Below are 24,243 nucleotides of genomic sequence, written 5' to 3'. Positions count from 1 at the left end.
TGGAGAGGACAGCAAGGCTGGAGAGGACAGCATGGCTGGAGAGGACAGGCCTGGCTGGAGAGGACAGGCCTGGCTGGAGAGGACAGCAAGGCTGGAGAGGACAGCATGGCTGGAGAGGACAGCATGGCTGGAGAGGACAGGCCTGGCTGGAGAGGACAGGCCTGGCTGGAGAGGACAGCATGGCTGGAGAGGACAGCATGGCTGGTGAGGACAGCATGGCTGGAGAGGACAGCATGGCTGGTGAGGACAGCATGGCTGGAGAGGACAGGCCTGGCTGGAGAGGACAGCATGGCTGGAGAGGACAGCATGGCTGGAGAGGACAGCATGGCTGGAGAGGACAGGCCTGGCTGGAGAGGACAGCATGGCTGGAGAGGACAGCATGGCTGGAGAGGACAGGCCTGGCTGGAGAGGACAGCAAGGCTGGAGAGGACAGCATGGCTGGAGAGGACAGCAAGGCTGGAGAGGACAGGCCTGGCTGGAGAGGACAGCATGGCTGGAGAGGACAGCATGGCTGGTGAGGACAGCATGGCTGGAGAGGACAGCATGGCTGGAGAGGACAGCAAGGCTGGAGAGGACAGCAAGGCTGGAGAGGACAGCATGGCTGGAGAGGACAGGCCTGGCTGGAGAGGACAGCAAGGCTGGAGAGGACAGCATGGCTGGAGAGGACAGCAAGGCTGGAGAGGACAGCATGGCTGGAGAGGACAGCATGGCTGGAGAGGACAGCATGGCTGCAGAGGACAGCAAGGCTGGAGAGGACAGCATGGCTGGAGAGGACAGCAAGGCTGGAGAGGACAGCAAGGCTGGAGAGGACAGCATGGCTGGAGAGGACAGCATGGCTGGTGAGGACAGCAAGGCTGGAGAGGACAGCAAGGCTGGAGAGGACAGCAAGGCTGGAGAGGACAGCATGGCTGGAGAGGACAGCATGGCTGGAGAGGACAGCATGGCTGCAGAGGACAGCAAAGCTGGAGAGGACAGCATGGCTGGAGAGGACAGCAAGGCTGGAGAGGACAGCAAGGCTGGAGAGGACAGCAAGGCTGGAGAGGACAGCATGGCTGCAGAGGACAGCAAGGCTGGAGAGGACAGCATGGCTGGAGAGGACAGCAAGGCTGGAGAGGACAGCATGGCTGGAGAGGACAGCATGGCTGGAGAGGACAGCATGGCTGGTGAGGACAGCATGGCTGGAGAGGACAGCATGGCTGGTGAGGACAGCATGGCTGGAGAGGACAGCATGGCTGGAGAGGACAGCATGGCTGGTGAGGACAGCATGGCTGGAGAGGATAGGCCTGGCTGGAGAGGACAGGCCTGGCTGGAGAGGACAGCATGGCTGGAGAGGACAGCATGGCTGGTGAGGACAGCATGGCTGGAGAGGACAGCATGGCTGGAGAGGACAGCATGGCTGCAGAGGACAGCAAAGCTGGAGAGGACAGCATGGCTGGAGAGGACAGCAAGGCTGGAGAGGACAGCAAGGCTGGAGAGGACAGCAAGGCTGGAGAGGACAGCATGGCTGGAGAGGACAGCAAGGCTGGAGAGGACAGCATGGCTGGAGAGGACAGCAAGGCTGGAGAGGACAGCATGGCTGGAGAGGACAGCATGGCTGGAGAGGACAGCATGGCTGGTGAGGACAGCATGGCTGGAGAGGACAGCATGGCTGGTGAGGACAGCATGGCTGGAGAGGACAGCATGGCTGGAGAGGACAGGCCTGGCTGGAGAGGACAGCATGGCTGGAGAGGACAGCATGGCTGGTGAGGACAGCATGGCTGGAGAGGACAGCATGGCTGGAGAGGACAGCATGGCTGGAGAGGACAGCATGGCTGCAGAGGACAGCATGGCTGGAGAGGACAGCAAGGCTGGAGAGGACAGCAAGGCTGGAGAGGACAGCATGGCTGGAGAGGACAGCATGGCTGGAGAGGACAGCATGGCTGGAGAGGACTGCTGACACTTTGCTGTGGTGACCACAGTGGGCTTCCTGTGCTGCCCGTGTTTTCTCTGCCGAGCACCCCTCTCCCAGCGCCTCAGCGGAGATCCTGGTAACTCACGGATCGCAGCCACCTGCCTCTCATCCCTTCTGACCTGGCTCACAGAGTCAGTGCTTGTTTCACGTCTCTGCCATTCCTCTCGGCTGACTCCATGCCAGTGTTCCTGAGGAGGAAACAGAACCCCAGGGCCTTCCCACCCACAAATCACACCAGGGTGGCAGCCGTCGGGGCCGTCGATGGCAGATCTGGTGTCAGGAGTCCCTGGGGGGGTCCCTGGTTTCCCGGCCAAGGTAAGTCTTTTATTTCTTCAGTGTTGGGACTTGAACCAAGTTCTTGCTCACGCTAGACAAGTGCTCTGACCCTGAGCTACATCTCAGCCCAAGGAAAGTCTTTTACATGTAGAAAGAGAGGGAGGAAAGGAGAGAGCGGGAAGCCATGCTTGGGAACAGATGTCACCTGCCCACGTCAAGCAGACAAACACGGCATGAAGTATTCAACGGCTCCGTGGCACGGGAGCAGGGTGTATAAATACACCAGCGAGACAGATGACAGGAGCCACGCACATTTGCAAACACCAAAGCACACTTGGCTCATGATGAAGATTCCCTAACTGGGGGGGGGGGGGAGCTAGTCAACAAACCGAGCAGGACAATGTGCTGGCCATATGGGGAGATAAAATTTTATCCATCTCCCAAGCCATACACAAAAACCAATTCCAGATGGCAGGGAGATCTGAATGTTAAAAGCAAAACTTTAAAGTCTAAGGAGAAATCATCTTTTTTATTATTCATGTTCTTATTTCCTAAATAAGACTCAGAAGGGGAAAAATAAGGGAAATGAATGGCTCCTTTCCTGCATTAAAATTAAATCTTTTATACTCTAGGACCGTCATAAATGATAAAGGGATATCTTATAAAGCCAGCAAGGTTTTAATCTAGAATATACAAACAATTCTTGCAAATGAATAATAAAATGAAATAAAAAAGCTGAGTGAACAATAAATACACAATTCAGAGAACAGCAGTAGTTCAAATACCTGATGAACATATGAGAAAGAATTTAATCTTATTCATGCTTAAAACAATAAGATAAATGTATACCATCATCCAGATTCATGAAATCCACATAACCAAATGTCAGTGAGAGGGGAGGGAATGCAGGACACTGCATCCTGCTGGTCTGAGGAATACAAGTTAGGTGCCTGTCCTCAGAACTGAGCCACGATCAGCAGAGCTGAGGTCACACGTGCCCGTGACCTGACCGCCAGAGCAGAGGTCAGATGAGTGCAGGACCTGACCACACAGAGCTGAGGTCACGTGTGTGCGTGACCAGATCAACAAAGCTGAGGTCACGTGTGTGTGTGACCTGATCATCAACAGAGCTGAGGTCACATGTGTGTGTGTGTGTGTGTGAGAGACCTGACCAGCAGAGCTGAGGTCACTTGTGTGTGTGTGTGTGTGACCTGACCAGCAGAGCTGAGGTCACTTGTGTGTGTGTGTGTGACCTGACCAGCAGAGCTGAGGTCACGTGTGTGTGTGTGTGTGTGTGTGTGTGTGACCTGACCAGCAGAGCTGAGGTCACTTGTGTGTGTGTGTGTGTGTGTTTGACCTGACCAGCAGAGCTGAGGTCACGTGTGTGTGTGTGTGTGTGTGTGTGACCTGACCAGCAGAGCTGAGGTCATGTGTGTGCATGACCAGATCAACAAAGCTGAGGTCCTGTGTGTGTGTGACCTGATCATCAACAGAGCTGAGGTCGTGTGTGTGTGTGTGTGTGTATGTGTGTGTATGTGTGTGACCTGACCAGCAGAGCTGAGGTCACGTGTGTGTGTGTGTGTGTGTGTGACCTGACCACACAGAGCTGAGGTCACGTGTGTGCATGACCAGATCAACAAAGCTGAGGTCACGTGTGTGTGTGACCTGATCATCAACAGAGCTGAGGTCACATGTGTGTGTGTGTGTGTGTGAGAGACCTGACCAGCAGAGCTGAGGTCACTTGTGTGTGTGTGTGTGTGACCTGACCAGCAGAGCTGAGGTCATGTGTGTGTGTGTGTGTGAGAGAGACCTGACCAGCAGAGCTGAGGTCGTGTGTGTGTGTGTGTGTGTGTGTGTGTGTGTGTGTGACCTGACCAGCAGAGCTGAGGTCGTGTGTGTGTGTGTGTGTGTGTGACCTGACCAGCAGAGCTGAGGTCGTGTGTGTGTGTGTGTATGTGTGTGTGTGTGTGTGTGACCTGACCAGCAGAGCTGAGGTCGTGTGTGTGTATGTGTGTGACCTGACCAGCAGAGCTGAGGTTACATGTGTCTGTGTGTGTGTGTGACCTGACCAGCAGAGCTGAGGTCACGTGTGTGTGTGTGTGTGTGTGTGTGTGTGACCTGACCAGCAGAGCTGAGGTCACGTGTGTGTGTGTGTGTGTGTGTGTGTGACCTGACCAGCAGAGCTGAGGTCACGTGTGTGTGTGTGTGTGTGTGTGTGACCTGACCAGCAGAGCTGAGGTCATGTGTGTGCATGACCAGATCAACAAAGCTGAGGTCCTGTGTGTGTGTGACCTGATCATCAACAGAGCTGAGGTCGTGTGTGTGTGTGTGTGTGTGTGTGTGTGTATGTGTGTGACCTGACCAGCAGAGCTGAGGTCACGTGTGTGTGTGTGTGTGTGTGTGTGTGTGTGACCTGACCACACAGAGCTGAGGTCACGTGTGTGCATGACCAGATCAACAAAGCTGAGGTCACGTGTGTGTGTGACCTGATCATCAACAGAGCTGAGGTCGTGTGTGTGTGTGTGTGTGTGTGTGTGTGACCTGACCAGCAGAGCTGAGGTCACATGTGTGTGTGTGTGTGTGACCTGACCAGCAGAGCTGAGGTCGTGTGTGTGTGTGTGTGTGTGTGAGAGAGACCTGACCAGCAGAGCTGAGGTCGTGTGTGTGTGTGTGTGTGTGTGTGTGTGACCTGACCAGCAGAGCTGAGGTCGTGTGTGTGTGTGTGTGTGTGTGTGTGTGTGACCTGACCAGCAGAGCTGAGGTCGTGTGTGTGTGTGTGTGTGTGTGTGACCTGACCAGCAGAGCTGAGGTCGTGTGTGTGTGTGTGTGTGTGTGTGTGTGTGTGTGTGTGTGTGACCTGACCACACAGAGCTGAGGTCACGTGTGTGCATGACCAGATCAACAAAGCTGAGGTCACGTGTGTGTGTGACCTGATCATCAACAGAGCTGAGGTCGTGTGTGTGTGTGTGTGTGTGTGTGACCTGACCAGCAGAGCTGAGGTCGTGTGTGTGTATGTGTGTGACCTGACCAGCAGAGCTGAGGTCACATGTGTCTGTGTGTGTGTGTGACCTGACCAGCAGAGCTGAGGTCACGTGTGTGTGTGTGTGTGTGTGTGTGTGTGACCTGACCAGCAGAGCTGAGGTCACGTGTGTGTGTGTGTGTGTGTGTGTGTGTGTGTGTGTGAGACCTGGCCCTTCCCTCCAGGCACCGGCCTACACGCTCGTGGTGTGCAAGAACAGCCCCACAATGTTAAGAGCAAATGGCAACCCTTGAAGTGTCTATTGACAGGAGAGCCGATGAATGAAGAGGGATATAACAGCGTAATGGCACCGCTTACAATTGTTTAATGACTCTTCCATAGTGCATGCCTGAGCAAGAATAGGTCTCACAATGGAATGCTGAGTGAAAAAGCAGATCTCAGAATCCCCCTGTAGTACATTACCTTTCTCACCGCGATTAAGATGGAAAACATCTTTGATGGATCGGCGGCGGGAACAGTCTGACTCACGCAGCCCTGAGATATTGAGAGTTCATCATGGTGTTTCGGGAAACGCAGTACGTTAGAAGTTTATTGAATTTGTGCTTGATCTATGGAAGCAGAAAAGCTCTGGGTCAAGGGGCAGAAAGTCTAATCTGAAGAGTACGAATGGAGAGTCTCGAGCCTCAACAAATGCGCAGAACTGAATTATGGAATAGACTCAGAAACCCCTTGAATGAAGGCCTCAGTGCTCTACCCCAAACCTACACGTGTGAATTCCCCCCCCCCGAAGGTCTGTGCCTCTCACCCGGGGAACTGCTAGGGGAGAGAAAATAATCAGATCTGGGGACCGCAGGGTGCAGAGTCTGAACTGCTGCTGACCCCAGAAGACCCGAGGGCCACGGTCGGCTCCAGCCAGGGGCCTGCATGGCTGGCGGAGGTCAAGAATCAACGGTGATCACTCTGAGGTCCGAAGAGCCCAGGAGAGCCGTGGTGAGGTTCCCGTCCAAGCCAAGCCTGGAACCCAGACAGCCAATGTGCACACTCGAGTGTCAGCCTGAAGACTGAGACGCAGGAGCACTGTGGCCAGAGCGCAGGGGAGGACGCAGGGCTCGGATCAAGCACGGGAACCGAATCCCTCACCCCTCCTCCGTCATTTTCTTCTACTCGGATGCTGGCAGATTGCACAGCACGAGCCACCTAGAGAGAGGGGGCTCTGCTCCATCTACAAATTCTAGTGTGCAAACTCCCTCCAGAAGCACCAGGCCAAGGGGCCCTTTCACCGGTGAGGTGGCACCTGTGGCCCAGGCATGAGTTTGACCATCAACATGAGCTTCACCCAACCCAGAGTCAGCCCCAACGGAGCAGAGCGGGGAGGGAGGTTTCTGTAGCTTCGCCTCCCGACCGGGGCCACGGTCTCCTGAGCCTCCACCCTGAGAATCTCCTGGGGTTCCTGGAGACAAGGCCCCTGTAAACACCACGTCCTGGGCTGCGTCTCTCCGCGCAGGGAGGAGAACTCATTTAACGTCCAACACCCACTCCAAGGACCTCACTGCGCTGCCTGTGGCGGCTCAGGGGTTTGGGCCTGAGGCGTCCACTGAGATTTCCTGAGGGCTCGCGGGCATCGTGCCCCGCTGCCAGTGCCCACCTAGAGGAGCAGCCGTGGACTTGCGCCTTGCTTGTCTTTTCCTGGTGTGGGCTTCTGGCCCAGTCACAGGGGAGGTAGAAGTCCAAGCCCATGGGTCACCCTCCTGGTTTTAACTTGAGGTTTCCTGTGGGGAGATACCCTGGGCTCTCCTGAGCCACCTCAGACCTGGCACGCCACACTCCCAGGGGCCCGGCACTCTGCAGACAGCGCTGGCCTTCCTCTCCACCGCCCAGCAGCAAAATGCCCCAACCTGGGCGTCTTCTGCTAGCTGCCCTCATGGCAAAGCTTCCACCCAGGGCAGGCTGTGCTCTGATAGGCACACAGCTGTCTGAACAGAAGCTCTGAGCACACGAGCCCACGATCAGTGCATGGAGGAGCCCTGTGCACACCACTGGGGCAGCGACACACCAGGAGAGCCCAGCAAGGCTCTGGATTCCCACGGGGCTTCCCCACAGGACATTTCTGCAGAGCCCTGGGTGTTTCAGGAATGCCTGCAAGCATGTCCTCTAGATGAACCTCAGTTTCTTTGTCTGTCCTCTCTGCATGAATATTTATGGCACAGGAGCCAGGCCAGCACACCAGCCCCCATTCACAGGACTCATCAACAAGGCCTTTGTGAAGCCTGACCTAGGACTGGTGCACTGGGAAGGAAGGAATGCACGCTGCTTTGTGAAGCACAGGGCCTGTTAGGAGTCGTGTTAAATGGCTTTTATTCTTTTGTTCCTGTATGGCCCAGAGCACTGGGATAGAAGTCACTGGTCAATCTGTGATGAAGCAAAATGCAGATCTAACCACAGGCAGACATGCAGGGGCTCCATGCCTCACACCCAGAGGCCCCAAGTCCTGTTGCAAGCCCACTCCTGGTCCTGTGGGAGAGGCCTACCTGCCAAGGCGTCCTTGCTCCATTTGGATGGGCGGGTGGTCAGTGCTTCTGGCTGAGCCTGGAGAAATGCCGAGCACAAGACGCTCTCTAGGACCAGCCGTGGGTCCAGCCCTCCGTCACCAAACACTCTCCAGGACCAGGCTTTGCAACCAGTCCTCGGTCTGTCCAACGTCAGAGCGGCCATAAATGGAGCCACTTTGAGGAGAGATCTGTTTCAGCCAGCTGTTGGATGCTCTGTGAAACAGCAGCTGGGCCAGCAAACCTGCTCCTTCCGCTGGCCCTGCACTGTCACATGGGCACACGGCACAGCCACGGGGCCAGAGGCAGCCCTCCGTGGAGGGCTGGGGCGGGGAGGGCAGCTCGTGGCCGGCGCCGCCTTGGAGGGACAGCTGGTCCTCCTCCATCTGCGTCTGTAGTTGCCGCATGCAGTCGTCGCTTGGCATCTGCCCCGTGGCACCCGAGCTTCCATACCATTGCCTTGCTGCTCTTGAGAATGAGGCCGTGACCTCTCGTCCAAGATGGAGAGTGTGCGGCCAGATGCGGGGTCCTGGACTCACATCTTCACTAGGTGCTTGCTGCTACTGTACCAAGCTGCAGGCCCTGTGCCCGGGTCCCTGCCACGGACCAAGGACAGAGGAAGGACTGGCGTCCCTGTGGAGGACGGCAGCTGGAGGAAACCCACTGCCATTGTGGCTTGGATTTGCCTGGGAAGACTGACTGGTCCCATGCTTTTCCCTCGTGTTCACTGCTTTGTAGCTGAGCGCATCAGGTAGCGCCGCTGGGGTTCTGTTTAAGGGAACCTTCCAGAAACGCAGCCATCTTGGATGCAGTGTCGGAGATGACCTGCCCATGCCCCGGGTCCTGCACAGCCCTTGACACTGCAGACCTCTCTCCAGGCGGGGTGGACACAGCGCTGGCCTGCTGTCTCAACAGGACCAGGGTGGCACTCAGCTGCCAATCACCATGGTCCAACTCTCCCTACTGCGTGGGGCTGCCCATCCACCCCCAGGCTGCCCATCCATGCCCCCGGCTGCCCATCCAGACCCCCAGCTGACCATCCATGCCCCCGGCTGACCATCCAGACCTCTGGCTGACCATCCAGACCCCCAGCTGACCATCCATGCCCCCGGCTGCCCATCCACCCCCAAGCTGACCATCTATGCCCCCGGCTGACCATCCAGACCCCCAGCTGACCATCCATGCCCCCGGCTGCCCATCCACCCCCAAGCTGCCCATCCATGCCCCCGGCTGACCATCCAGACCTCCGGCTGATCATCCAGACCCCCAGCTGACCATCCACACTCCTGGCTGACCATCCACACCCATGGCTGACCATCTATACCCCTGGCTGTCCATCCAAGTCCACAGCTGACCATCCACACTCCTGGCTGCCCATCTGCCCCCCCCGGCTGCCCATTCAGGTCCCCGCCGCCTTGCGCACTTTGTCTCCACCCCCCCCCCGCACCCACCCCGAAGCAATGTGGCTCATTCAGACCTGGGACTGGGAGTGCAGTGCCCTGCTCGTGGGGGCCGCTCACAGCCTGGTGCCTTCCCCACAGCGTCCCCAGGGGGAGAGAGAGGCAAGAGCCCAGGCAGTGCTGAAAAAGAAGAACGGGTTTCCAGCATGTGCACACCTGTTCTCAGGACTTTAAGGCCTCGGGGAGGCGGGTCGCGGAGGTGGCCTCGCAGTCGGTAAAACTGGGTGGAAACACTGTCAGTGGAGTTCTGACAAAGGCGCTGACATACTCCGATGAGGAAAACCAGCATGCCAGAAAACTTTTGTGAGAAAAGAACTCATATCCACATGTGGAAACAAAGATCCACAATCTGAGCAGTAAAGAGCCGATGCGATGGCAGAGCTAAACGCAGACGTGTAACCGCTGACCTGTGGCAAGCAAACAATTCGGACTGATCGCTCCGTGGTTTTGTGCTAAGCAAGAATTCCTTAGGAAGATACGACATACTTGAACCACAGAATTAAAAAAGCCCCACAAAACTCCTAGATGAGACTTAACCGAACATCTGCTCCCCAAACCACACATGAACATGAAAAGCAAACACAGAAGGGAAGAAAATAATTGAAAAACATATACGGAAGTCTTGTACCCAGGATACGTGTAGAACCCTTATATTCAATAAGAAGATGACAAAGCAAACGTTCAAGAAATTGGCAAAATTTTGACCAGATGCTTCGCTGAAGAAGACAAGCATATGGTTGATAGGCACGAGGAAACATTCATTGTCATTAGCTGCAGAAGAATGCAAATGAAAGCCATAATGAGGCGTCACTTCACATGCAGGGGGATGGTTCAGTGTTAGAAGACGGGGCCCGTCTCCGAGGCCGCAGGCCGCAACAGCGCCGGCTCTGGCCTGCTGCCGACCCCAGGAGGCACCCACACTTTGTAAGATGAGCAGTCGCCTGCAGGATGTGCAGGGCGCGCTCACAGATGACTCCCTTATCCAAACCCCCGCCCTCGTCCGGGAAGGATGAATTATGAATCGTCATAATCGCTGACAATCACTGCGGACCCAATGGCAGTCAGCTGACATGAAGACGCGCTACGGAGAGCTGCCAAGAAATGCCAGTCAGCACAAAGACACAGTCGAACACGGCGCGGCTCCCTCTCCTCCTCAGAGGGAAGGAAGCAAAGCAGACCTCACACACCAGAGCTGCCTGCGGTGTGCACTCAATCCCGGACGCGTCAAAGCCGCAGTGCCCAGGGGCAGACCAAGATCAGCAGTGCCCGGGCAGGAGTGAGGGTCGGGTGCAAGGTGCACGAGTGACGTTCAACGTCGGGCGTGGGTACCTTGGCTGGGTGTGTTGGTGCACGCCTGTAACCCCAGGCCCTCAGTGGGAGAGTTGGGGTCCAAGACTGAACCCAGGGAAAATACGAGATTCCAAATGAAAGCAAATGGATGGGAGGTGTGATTCAGTGGCAGGGTGCTTGCCAGACAAGGCCTTGAGTTCAAGACCCAGCACTGCCTACAAAAGGGGAGAGAAACACAGAAAGGTGGGGAGGGGGCGGGGGGGCAGGGCTGGCCATTGTGGTAACAACAGTCATAGCACTACTCAAAGCTCTACTCACTTTCGATCAGTACAACTTTTTACTGCATATGAAGACTGTCATTGAAATAAAACTCAAAGAAATCAATGGCAGACCCAAAAATCATATTATAATAGGCATGATCAATCCAAATCAGGGAGGAGAGATTGGAAAAGAGCAGTGGGGTAAATAGAACTCTGAAAACTGTCTACTTAACACTACGTGAGTGGAAATCGCTTTACATATGACGTACGAAGCTCTCGACTTCAAAGTAAGAGACAGAGCAGAAAGCAGACGAAGCTCAGCCATGGCAACCACGAGCAGAGGTGCTCATAGATCCCCACAGCCAAGCTGACCCAGGGGGAATGTCAAAACAAGAGGGCACCTACAAGGAGAAAAGGACTAATTCATTCAAAAATAGAAGAATCTTTAATGTGCATGCACAAGAGAGAAAGAGCAGAGAGACAGACAGACAGACAGACAGGCAGGCAGCCTGCTTCAAAGGCTTGAAGAGAAACATCTACAAAATTGAAAGAGAAAATAAATCCACAAGTGCAGGGAAAATGTTAACATCTCTGTCCCTGTGGTTAGTAGATCCTGTACATAAAAGCTGCAATACTCAGGGTGGTAAGGTAGGAGTGGCACGGTGAGCCTTCTAAATGAACTGGAGCCTAGAGGAAGCCCAGAGCAAAGCTCTGGAGCTCTGCAGACCCACACGTTGTGTGCTAGGCCTGGAGACCAGGCTTGGATTGCCAAGGACTCACTGACCCTACACGGACTCACAATTCATGTTTACTGGTTGCAAAGGAATTAAAGTAGAAACCAACAACAAAATGACTATGTAAAATCTCTACAGATTAGACAATTAACAACCAGTTTCTCAATGATTCGTGGCCAGGGAGGGAAAGCACAAGGAGGGTTGTTAAGCTGAATGATCATGAATACAGAATGCATGGAAATTCAGACTGGGATGCAGCAGACACAATGTACCACAGCAAATCAACAGATTCACGTTTGGACTTGAAATTTAAGGGATTCACAAACTCAATATAATTCTGTGACAAGGCAGATCACACAAAAGCTCTAATAATGAGGGTGGTGAGATATAATAATAAAGTAAGAAATAATAATGTCACCAAATATGATAAAGTATGACAACAGAGAAAATGACCAAGGCTGGAAGATGGATGTTTTAAAAGATGCAGTGCCATTGACAGATTACCAGAGTGACCGACGAATAGAAGATCACAAACACACCACTCATGGAGAAGGCACGAAGGGAATTATAAACCAGGCACGGCCTGCTGTGATTTCACAGTCCCACCCAGGAGGAAAACACATGGAAGTCACCATGTACACAACCAGCGTAAGCGATGAAGCAATCTGGGGGAAAAATTTGAACAAACATCTCTGGAAAGTTCTTTTATTAAGGAATTCTACCACACATTGTTAGGAAACGCTCACAAACTAAGGAGGATTAAAAACTTGCTAAAGATATTGGAAAAGATGAATCTAGAATCCAGTGAGCCTAAGGAACAGATCAGAAAATCCTCAGCAAACACGGTAGTAAATAAATCCTTGTGTGTAAAACGTCGGTCAGCACAGGCACAAAGTTCAGACAAAAAAACAAAGCTCCAAAGAAGGCATTTTAAAGTCTATCCCATTGCATCCTTCTATATTAGGAGTCAAAATTTATCAATGAAAATTCAAATCGCTACTCAGATTTTAAATTGCATCAAACTAAGATACCTGAGAATGACCTTGAGAAACCCCCCAAGTGAGGTATGGGCTCTTTAAGATCTGGGTCTGGGGGGTCTTGGCCTTGAGGGGAACAGGCCCTGGCGGCCCCCTCACCCCTTGTTTGCTCCCTGACACGGCAAGGCAAGCAGCGTTAGTCCACCACATAGCTCACACATCTCAGGGCAACTGGTCTACTGGGCGGAGGGCTGAAACCCACATTCTCCACTCACGCTCTCAGGCAGCTTGTGTCAGCGGGGGAATGCTGGCTTGCACCATCTCTGCCGTGAAAGAGGAATGAGCCAGCTCGGGAACGAAGGAAAGGCGTCCTGGGTGTCTCGGAAGCCTCAGTGTGTGTAGGATGCAAATCTCTCCCGACATCAGCAGAAAGAGACCATTCCAGCCCAACTCTAAGCAGGTCGTTTTCTAGAAGTTTCTAAGCCAGGCTCACATTACAACTACAAAGGAAAGAGCTCCCAAGAGCCAACACAAGCTTGTGACACTCCACACACACACACACACGCACGCACGCACACACACACACACGCACGCATGCACGCACGCACACACACACACGCACACACACACACACACCTATGCACAGTACCGCCCCCCCCCCACTGTCTCCCCTGGGTTGCATTCCTGCTGGCAGTGAGTGGCTGGTCACTAACAGGTTCAGACCCAGTGTCTGTGGGACAAGGACTCGAGGCCCGGATGGGGTGAGCACAAAACAATGCTGCCCACCAGTGTAGCCCAGCCAGGGATCTAAGCCTGACGTCCAGTCGTCTGCCCTGGCTGCCCAGTACCCTTGTTGCTATGGCAACCACATCTCCCAGCAAAGCACTGCCTTGTGTGGAGACCTCAGGGGAGCCTCGGCCGTGGTGCCCCTCAGAGGCTCTGGCAGGAGATGGCGGGTGATCAGAGATGACAGCCAGAAGGAGCCCCAGAAGCATCCGGAATGCAACACAGGGTGCTTCCTCCTTCTCTAGGCTGGACTGTGCATCTCAGCCTCCCCAGGTGCCCGGGGCCGTCCCCTCTTCCATCAGGCGTGCATCTCTTACCTACATTTCAAGCCACTGGGAGGCCAAGGAGTGATATGTGCGTATGCACGTGTGTGCCCGTGTATGTGTGTGTCTTTGTGTGCCCGTGTGTGTGTGTGCATCTGTGTGTGTGAGTGTGTGTGTCTGTGTGTGTGTGCATGTGTGTCAGTGTGTGTGCGTGTGTGTGTCTCTGTGTGTGCCCGTGTGTGTGTGTGCCCATGTGTGTCTGTGTGTCTGTGTGTGTGCCTGTGTGTGTGTGTGTGTCTCTGTGTGTGTGTGTGCATGTGTCTGTGTGTGTGTCTGTGTGTGCCCGTGTGTGTGTGTGTGTGTCTGTGTGTGTGTGTGTCTGTGTGTGCCCGTGTGTGTGTGTGTGTGTGTGTGTGCCCGTGTGTGTGTGTCTGTGTGTGCCCGTGTCTTGCTCCCAGCAGGCACCCCAGCACACGCGAAGCGTTCTGCACTCATTGTCTCGCAGGTATGCTGGAGACGCTTAGAAAGTAAGCCTGTCGTGGCACTGAGAGGCCGGGCAGCCGGACGGGTGCTGGGTGCTCAGCCGGGGCCTCCTGCGTCAGGAAACCCAATGCCAGGACAGGAGGGGCATCCACGGAGTCTGGGATGATGCTCACCCCCGCTCAGGGCGCCTCAGTTTCCCTCCACCCTCAGGAGGCTTCCTCTGCGCCTGGTGGTCTCTCATCTTCCAGCTCCCTGTTGGCAGGGGGAGTCCCTCTCTGGCCCCTCCCCCAAGAGGAGGGCCCGCCCGGTATTCAGAGCCCGGCCTCGGCTCGCTCGTCCTCCTCTTCCTCCAGGGCGCCTCTCCCATCGGGCACCCTCTTCTTCCATGCGCCCCTCGGGCCTCTGGGAAGGCTGGGGTCAGGGGGCCCCCAGGAGCTCCTGACTGGACATGGCTTAGCAGGAAGTCCAGCTCCAGGGTTGCAGAGCCTTGTAAAGGTGGCGTCTGCCTGGGCTGCCAGCTGCGGGGTGACCCAGAGCCTGGACACCCAAACACCAAGGCCAAAGGCATCTGAGAGCTCCAGTGCTTGGCATTTGCAGAGGCCTCTGCTTGGCAGGGTTTCAGAGAACAAAATGTTAATTGCAAGGCATGGCGCAGCTCGGGCCTGCGAACAGCGCCACCGGGAGAAGCAATTAGCAGATGAGTGAGCACAGCCTCCAGCAGGCCGCCCGCCGCCCGCCGCCCGCCTGCCGCCCGCCATGATGCTTGCAGGCCTGGCGATGGCTGCGGAAGCGCTGGGCCCGGGGAGGGACCACAGGTGCGCGTCCATTTCCTCAGCATGGCTGGGCCGCTCACTAGCCCAGCACAGAACAAGAACTCAGGCCAGATTTTCCCTGGGATCAGTCTCACGGGGACGTGGTCACAGCCGGCAGTGAGGCCACCGTGCGTGTGTGCAAAGCCCACTGTGACTGGGAGTGGGGCACCAGATACCCGTGAAACACCCTGATCCTGGGAGCAGGGGACGGGGAGGAGCGGAGGGGGAGGGGACGGGACTGAGGGGGGGGAGGGGAGCGGGAGGGGGGCTCCATGAGGGAGCAACCCTGGTCTAGACAAGCAAAGAGACCACCTTCTCAGGTGTTCAAACACTAGGAAGGGCCAGCAGCAACCCAGGGAGCTAACAGACAGGGAGCTAACAGACAGACAGGGAGCTAACAGACAGACAGGGAGCTAACAGACAGGGAGCTAACAGACAGGGAGCTAACAGACAGGGAGCTGGGGCGTCCTTCCCTCCCTTCCCTCCCCTTCCCTCCCCTTCCCTTCCCTTCCCTTCCCTTCCCTTCCCTTCCCTTCCCTCCCTTCCCTCCCCTTCCCTTCCCTTCCCTTCCCTCCCCTCCCCTCCCTTCCCTTCCCTCCCTTCCCTCCCCTCCCTTCCCTTCCCTCCCTTCCCTCCCTTCCTTCCCTTCCCTCCCTTCCCTCCCTTCCCTTCCCTTCCCTTCCCTTCCCTTCCCTTCCCTTCCCTTCCCTTCCCTCCCTTCCCTTCCCTTCCCTTCCCTTCCCTTCCCTTCCCTTCCCTTTCCATTTCCCTTTCCCTTTCTCTGTCCCTTTCCCTTTCCCCTTCCTTTCCCTTCCCCTTCCCCTCCCTTCCCTTCCCTTATCCTTCCCTTCTCCTTCTCCTTCCCTTCTCCTTCTCCTTCCCTTCCCCTCCCCTCCCCTCCCCTCCCTTCCCTTCCCTTATCCTTCCCTTCTCCTTCTCCTTCCCTTCCCTTCCCCTCCCCTCCCCTCCCCTCCCCTCCCCTCCCCTCCCCTCCCTTCCCTTCCCTTCCCTTCCTCTTCCCTTTCTCTCCCCCTTCCCTTCCCCTTCCCCTTCCCCTTCCCCTTCCCTTTCCTGGCAGCTGGAACTGGGAGGGAGGAGGGGCTGGCCTGGGGTGCTGGGGCCCTGCGGGTCCCTGGAGGCAGGTGGCTTCAGTAGTGCGACCCGGGTGGGAGCTCTTGACTCTGCATCCTGTCTGCCTGGTGGTGGAAGCTCCTCTGGCTGGAGGACGAGAGGAGCTGGGCTGTTTCCAGCCTGTGGTACATGGCATGGCCCTGCCATGCGGTCAGCAGGCGGGTGCAAGGGTGGCGGTGCCCTCTCCGCCCACAAAACCCACCCAGGCCTTATCCAGGTGCAAACGCGAGGGGACTGCACACCCCTGGAGTTCCAGGGAGGCCCATTGGCAGGGGCAGGGGCAGGGGCAGGGGCAGGGGCAGGAGCGAGGGCAGGGTGGGCCCCCCACACGACAGGACTCCACCGTGGCCTAGCTCAAGAGTACCTATCATCTGCAGTCCCCACCCCGGCCCTGCCACCCTCTGCCTGCTGGGGACGCGCAGGCCCCGTGGTCAGCACAGCCTCGGAGGAGCTTGTGCTGGGACAGGTGGACTGGAGGTGCTTCAGGGCCTGGGCCCCTGGGAGAGGCAGGTGGCCAGGATCTGCTCTCCTCCCTCCATCCTTCCACCCTCCCTCCATCCTCCCTCCCTCCATCCTTCCCTTTCTCCCTCCATCCCTCCCTCCCTCCATCCTTCCACCCTCCCTCCATCCTTCCCGCCAGCAGCAGATGGGACACGTCTTCCACTGCAGAAGCAGAATGGGGAGGATGCTGCGTCTGTCTCACTGGAGAGCAGATGAGCCACGGGATAACAGGCTTTGAGGACCCTGTGCCTTTGGATGTTAAGGTCACTGAAGCTCCAGCCACAGTGCCCACCCCTGGCACTCCCGTGTCAGAATGGATTCCAGAGCGTGCACCTCTCCCAGCTCCCAGGGGGAGCAAGTGCAGGCTGGACAGGCCCGGGAGAGGGGAGGGCACTCTGGGAAATGGAGGGGGAGGACTGGGTGCTGTGTGGGGGAGACAGTCCTGGGGCTCCCCCTGACTCCTGGCTCAGAGCTCCCAGGATCCTCCCGACTCCTGCAGGGAAGGGCAGTGGGGAAGGGACGGCGGTCTAGAGGAGTGTGGGGCCGGGACCACCACACTCCCTGAGTAGGGGCTGTGCTGTGTCTTCTCCCAAACCAGCAGAGCCTCTTAGGGTCCGCAGAGAGAGCCGAGCCCCAGGAGGCCATTTCTGAACTGGACACTGGCTCTGAGTCAGCCTGGAGGAGGGCTTCTGGGGAAGGCCTCCCAGGTCATCAGCCGAGCCCTCTTCATTTGCCTCGAGCAGGGGACTGCTTAGTGTCTGCCCTGGGCCTTCCTGGACGGGCGGGAGTGAGGCCTGAGCGGGGGCTGCCGAGGAGCGGGCGGCCAGCCGGCCTGCTGAGCTGGATGCACTATTAATGGCACCGTCAGCCCCACCTGCATTTCCATAGCCCCAGGTGTCTGTGCACACGTGTTGACACAGCCCATGGCAGGAAAGCCGTGGGGCTGCTGTGCACAGCACAGTGATGACTCAGTGCTAGGACTCTGTGTGTGTCCTGGGGTACAGGCCGGCGGGGAGGGGAGGCGGACAGGGGGTGCTGGGCAGGGCGGCCTGCGGGTCCTCGGAAGGAAACCCGGCTGGGGGAGGGGGGATTCTTCAAGACACAGCTGAATGGGGCGCAGCTGGTCTAGGAAGCCCAAGCCTGGCCTGTGTCTAGGTGATCACGGAATGGACACAGGTTTAGGACACCAATGGAGCACAGGAGGTCCCTGGCCTCTGGCCTGTGACCACAAAGGAGTTGGGTGGTGCCTCAGTTTACCCGCAGCAGAGGAGGCCATGCAGGCAGCTTCTGCTCCCAGTGGGTCCCAGGCCGGCACCATCGTGCAAGGCCCAGGGAAGGGAGGGATTCTTACAAATAGAGAAACTGAGGCAAGGCCCATAGTGACACACCCCAAGTGCCAAGTGGGGGGTTCGAGTCCAGCTCTGGCCCGGCACCGCCCTCCAGGTCCTCACCATCGCTACGGCCAGGCTGGGAGTGCTCCCCTGAGCTGCCCAGGGCTGCCGCTCCCTGATGGGGTCCCCTGGTCCACACCGGCGGCCCTGGGCCCGCACCTCCCTCCATCCGCTCCATGGTTCTGGAGGTCCCGCCCGGCTCCCCATCTGTCCAGCACAGATCTGGCACTGGCACTGCTGTGTGGCTGACAGAGGACTCTGCAAGAAGAGGTGCCACCACCTCCAGAGGGCCAGCCAGCTCCTGCCCGGGCCCACAGCCTCCACAGGCAGGTCACAGGGTGAGAGAGTGGCCATGCTGTGCAGGCCTCCAAGAGGACTCGGGAGAGGAGTCTGACAGGTTGTGGATGCGCCCTAAGTCAGGGGAGGCGGAGGGCGGAGGGAGAGCTGGCAGAGGGCGGAGGGAGAGCTGGCAGAGGGCGGAGGGAGAGCTGGCAGAGGGCGGGAGGGGCCAGAGGCCAGGCTCCACCCAGGAGGCCAGAAAGGAAGGAAAGCTTGTTCAATGCTCCCAGGGCCCAAGACTCAGCCTGTGTTCCTGGGGGTCTGGGCCCCTGATGAGCAGCCAGCCGCCCCCGACCCCGCCCTCTGAGACACCCACACTCTTGTGCGGTAGCTACTTCACAGGGCACATGGCCCATAGGAAACCAAGATTCAGCACTGCCAAAGGGTAACTTATTTCTATTTTTTATTATAATGTGGTTTTTTTTGAACATGAAGAATTAAAATTCTAATACTGCTTGCGGGGAAATACATGCACACCTAGATGAGAAAATCACATCTCACAATTTTGTTTTCAGGCCGAGGACAGTAGCCTAACTAGGAAATGGTAGAAACAGATTCTGTTTCATTCTCAGTACAAGGACAGGGTTACAAGCTAACACTTTGGACGTGGTCCTGAGGAAGCAAGGCCGGCAGAAGGCAGGGCTCTCAGAGAACTCTCAATCTATGGGCTGTGGGAGGGCTCAGGGCTGGAGGAATGAGGCAGGGTCAGCAAGTGGGTAACAAAGCCCGGGCTCACTGCACATGGAGGCAAAGTGGGTGCCCAGCCTGGAACCCCTTCCCTAGGGTTCCACAGGGGACCAATGCAGGCTGCTGGGGGAGCCTCCTCCATGTAGCCTCCATGGGGTCCTACCCAGACACACCGGACACTGTCACCTCGCCACCTAATCCACCGAGAAGAGGTGCCCCTCCAGATGTGATCCAGGTCCTCTCCAGATCCAGATGTGCTCCAGGTCTCCAGATGTGCTACAGGCCCTCTCCAGATGTGCTCCAGGTCCTCTCCAGATGTGCTCCAGGTCCCCTCCAGATGTATTCCAGGTCCTCTCCAGATGTGCTTCAGGTCTTCTCCAGATGTGCTCCAGGTCCCCTTTAGATGTGCTCCAGGTCCTCTCTAATGTGCTCCAGCTCCCCTCCAGATGTGCTTCAGGTCCTCTCCAGATGTGATCCAGGTCCCCTCCAGATGTATTCCAGGTCCTCTCCAGATGTGCTCCAGGTCCTCTCCACTCGTATTCCAGGTCCTCTCCAGATGTGCTCCAGGTCCTCTCCACTTGTATTCCAGGTCCTCTCCAGATGTGCTCCAGGTCCCCTTTAGATGTGCTCCAGGTCCTCTCTAATGTGCTCCAGCTCCCCTCCAGATGTGCTTCAGGTCCTCTCCAGATGTGATCCAGGTCCCCTCCAGATGTATTCCAGGTCCCCTCCAGATGTGCTCCAGGTCCTCTCCACTTGTATTCCAGGTCCTCTCCAGATGTGCTCCAGGTCCTCTCCACTTGTATTCCAGGTCCTCTCCAGATGTGCTCCAGGTCCCCTCCAGATGTGCTCCAGGTCCTCTCCAGATGTGCTCCAGGTCTTCTCCAGATGTGGTCCAGGCCCTCTCCAGATGTAGTCCAGGTCCTCTCCAGATGTGATCCAGGTCCCCCCCAGATGTGCTCCAGGTCCTCTCCAGATGTTCTCCAGGTCCTCTCCAGATCCAGATGTGCTCCAGGTCTCCAGATGTGCTACAGGCCCTGTCCAGATGTGCTCCAGGTCCTCTCCAGATGTGCTCCAGGTCTTCTCCAGATGTGCTCCAGGTTTTCTCTAGATGGGCTCCAGGTGCTCTCCAGATGTGATCCAGGTCTTCTCCAGATGTGCTCCAGGCCCTCTCCAGATGTATTCCAGGCCCTCTATAGATGTGCTCCAGGTCCTCTCCAGATGTGATCCAGGTTTTCTCTAGATGGGCTCCAGGTGCTCTCCAGATGTGATCCAGGTCTTCTCCAGATGTGCTCCAGGTCCTCTCCAGATGTGATCCAGGTCCTCTGCAGATGTACTCCAGGTCTTCTCCAGATGTATTCCAGGCCCTCTCTAGATGTGCTCCAGGTCCTCTCCAGATATGATCCAGGTTTTCTCCAGGTGGGCTCCAGGTGCTCTCCAGATGTGATCCAGGTCTTCTCCAGATGTGATCCAGGTCCCCTCCAGATGTGCTCCAGACCCTCTCCAGATGTATTCCAGGCCCTCTATAGATGTGCTCCAGGTCCTCTCCAGATGTGATCCAGGTTTTCTCCAGATGTGCTCCAAGTGCTCTCCAGATGTGCTCCAGGTCTTCTCCAGATGTGCTCCAGGTCCTCTCCAGATGTACTCCAGGTCTTCTCCAGATGTATTACAGGTCCTCTCCAGATGTGCTCCAGGTCCCCTCCAGATGTGCTCCAGGTCGTCTCCAGATGTGCTCTAGGTCCCCCCATATGTATTCCAGGTCCTCTGCAGATGTGCTCCACATCTCTAGATGTGCTCCAGGTCCTCTCTAGATGTGCTCCAGGCCCTCTCCAGATGTGATCCAGGTCCTCTCCAGATGTGGTCCAGGTCCCCTCCAGATGTATTCCAGGTCCTCTCCAGATGTGCTTCAGGTCTTCTCCAGATGTGCTCCAGGTCCCCTTTAGATGTGCTCCAGGTCCTCTCTAATGTGCTCCAGCTCCCCTCCAGATGTGCTTCAGGTCCTCTTCAGATGTGATCCAGGTCCCCTCCAGATGTATTCCAGGTCCTCTCCAGATGTGCTCCAGGTCCTCTCCACTTGTATTCCAGGTCCTCTCCAGATGTGCTCCAGGTCCCCTCCAGATGTGCTCCAGGTCCTCTCCAGATGTGCTCCAGGTCTTCTCCAGATGTGGTCCAGGCCCTCTCCAGATGTAGTCCAGGTCCTCTCCAGATGTGATCCAGGTCCCCTCCAGATGTGATCCAGGTCCCCCCCAGATGTGCTCCAGGTCCTCTCCAGATGTTCTCCAGGTCCTCTCCAGATCCAGATGTGCTCCAGGTCTCCAGATGTGCTACAGGCCCTGTCCAGATGTGCTCCAGGTCCTCTCCAGATGTGCTCCAGGTCTTCTCCAGATGTGCTCCAGGCCCTCTCCAGATGTATTCCAGGCCCTCTATAGATGTGCTCCAGGTCCTCTCCAGATGTGATCCAGGTTTTCTCTAGATGGGCTCCAGGTGCTCTCCAGATGTGATCCAGGTCTTCTCCAGATGTGCTCCAGGTCCTCTCCAGATGTGATCCAGGTCCTCTGCAGATGTACTCCAGGTCTTCTCCAGATGTATTACAGGTCCTCTCCAGATGTGATCCAGGTCTCCTCCAGATGTGCTCCAGGTCTCCAGATGTGTTCCAGGTCCTCTCCAGATGTGATCCAAGTCCCCTCCAGATGTGCTCCAGACCCTCTCCAGATGTATTCCAGGCCCTCTCTAGATGTGCTCCAGGTCCTCTCCAGATGTGATCCAGGTTTTCTCCAGGTGGGCTCCAGGTGCTCTCCAGATGTGATCCAGGTCTTCTCCAGATGTGATCCAGGTCCCCTCCAGATGTGCTCCAGACCCTCTCCAGATGTATTCCAGGCCCTCTATAGATGTGCTCCAGGTCCTCTCCAGATGTGATCCAGGTTTTCTCCAGATGTGCTCCAAGTGCTCTCCAGATGTGCTCCAGGTCTTCTCCAGATGTGCTCCAGGTCCTCTCCAGATGTGATCCAGGTCCTCTGCAGATGTACTCCAGGTCTTCTCCAGATGTATTCCAGGTCCTCTCCAGATGTGCTCCAGGTATTCTTCAGATGTGCTCCAAGTCCTCTCCAGATGTGATCCAGGTCCTCTCCAGATGTATTCCAGGTCCCCTCCAGATGTGCTCCAGGTCTCCAGATGTGCTTCAGGTCCCCTCCAGATGTGTTCCAGGTCCCCTCCAGATGTGCTCCAAGTCCTTTCCAGATGTGCTCCAAGTCCTCTCCAGATGTGCTCCAGGTCCTCTCCATATGTGCTCCAGGTCTTCTCCAGATGTATGCCAGGTCCCCTCCCTATGTGCTCCAGGTCCCCTCCAGATGTGCTCCAGGTCCCCTCCAGATGTGCTCCAGGTCTCCTCCACATGTGCTCCAGGTCTTCTCCAGATGTATTCCAGGTCCCCTCCCTATGTGCTCCACGTCCCCTCCAGATGTGCTCCAGGTCCTCTCCAGATGCGATCCAAGTCCTCTCCAGACATATTCCAGGTCCCCTCCAGATGTGCTCCAGGTCCTCTCCAGATATGCTCCAGGTCCCCTCCAGATGTGTTCCAGGTCCCCTCCAGATTGCTCCAGGTCTTCTCCAGATGTATTCCAGGTCCTCTCCAGATGTGCTCCAGATATTCTTCAGATGTGCTCCAGGTCCCCTCCAGATGTGCTCCAGGTCTCCAGATGTGCTCCAGGTCCCGTCTAGATCTGCTCCAGGTCTCAAGATGTGCTCCAGGTCCCCTCCAGATGTGTTCCAGGTCCCCTCCAGATGTGCTCCAGGTGTCCTCCACATGTGCTCCAGGTCTTCTCCAGATGTATTCCAGGTCCCCTCCAGATGTGCTCCAGGTCCCCTTCAGATGAGCTCCAGGTCCCCTCCAGATGTGCTCCAGGTCCCCTCCAGATGTGCTCCAGGCCCCTCAGACAGCAGTCAGGTGGGGATTTGCAAGCAAGGCCCAGGTGAAATCAGGTGCGGGAATGCACTAGATGCAGACAGCAGGGAAGAGGGATTCCGGCTGAACTAACATCACAGACTTCATGGTAAAGGTCACCAGACATGGCCTAGGAGGAGGAGAATGAGGGCTCCCTTCAGATATGAAGGAGGCTGAGAATTCTGGCTAAAACGACGTAATTGGGCTCTGGCTAGAACCAGGTTTTACAGGATAGACCAGAGCCTGACAGCAGCCTGACCAGAGCCTGGGGACAGTGTTGCCCAGAGCAGAGCCTTGGGCTGGAGGCCGGACTGTGCCCCACCCCTTCCCAGGGCCCCCAGCACAGCCTGCACCCTCCTTGGTGCATGCTCATGAACTCTGGTGATTGCACTTGTTTTCAGCATTGTGTGTGGAGGAGGGGTGAGTGTGAGCCTGGCCATCTCTGCAGCCCCTCTGCTGTTCCACAGATGCCGGCTGCTCAGGACTGGGGCCATGTCCACTACTGGACCACTGTGTCTGGCCGTGGTCATGGGAGATGTTGCTGGGCGCCAACAGAGGCAGTGTCACCCCCTCCCTGTGGACGGCACGTGAGCTCCTTGGGGGCGGAGGGATTTCCACACAGCCGCCTCTGCACAATCTGGGGGTGGTCATGGGATCCCCACGCTCACAAGGAGCCTGCTCCCTCACAGCCCCCAGCCACGCTGCCCACTGAAGCCTCCCGCAGGCCTGGTGTCCACTGTGAGAGGGGCCTGGTCCAGTGCTTCGAAAGCAAATGCAAACGCAGCGGCAGCGCCGGTGGGACGGGAAGGCGGGGCTGGCACGGCCAGCCCCGAGTCTGCACTTGCCATGACTTACACAGACGTGGACGTCTTTCCTTTGAAGTGGGAGACGCGTGAATGAGGCCCTGCTTGACCAGGGCACTCACTGCTCTCAACACCACTTGCCTTCTGACTTGAAGCCCTCGAAGGCCAGTGCACACTGCCATTCACAGGCACCTCGTCGTCAGACAGCGTTAGACCCACAGCCCCACGCTGGGGACCGCTGGGCTCAGCAGTCCCAGAACCAAGCTGGAGGTGGCTCTCCCCTCATGGTGATGGAGCCAGGGCTGGCTCTCCCCTCACAGCGATGGAGCCAGGGCTGGCTCTCCTCTCATGGTGATGGAGCCAGGGCTTCGCCCCCTCCCATGGTGACCGAGCCAGGGCTGGCTCTCCTCTCACAGTGACCGAGCCAGGGCTGGCTCTGGCATCGTGGGAACTTGGTTCTCCTGCCTTGGACAATGGTGGAGAAGACGCCTGTGGGCCCCGTGAGCTGCTTGGTGGTTTTGAGTCCCCTTGCAAGGACCATCGAGGGCCTGGATGCTCAGAGGACAGCTGCACCTGGTGCCAGCCTGGCTGGCATCTCAGACGAGGCCGTCTTGAGGAAGCAGCACTGGGAAGGAT

Source organism: Megascapheus bottae, chromosome 2 (genome assembly GCF_031878675.1).
Source record: "Megascapheus bottae isolate mThoBot1 chromosome 2, mThoBot2.hap1, whole genome shotgun sequence".
NCBI classification, from domain to species: domain Eukaryota; kingdom Metazoa; phylum Chordata; class Mammalia; order Rodentia; family Geomyidae; genus Megascapheus; species Megascapheus bottae.
This window is presented reverse-complemented; position numbering follows the sequence as displayed.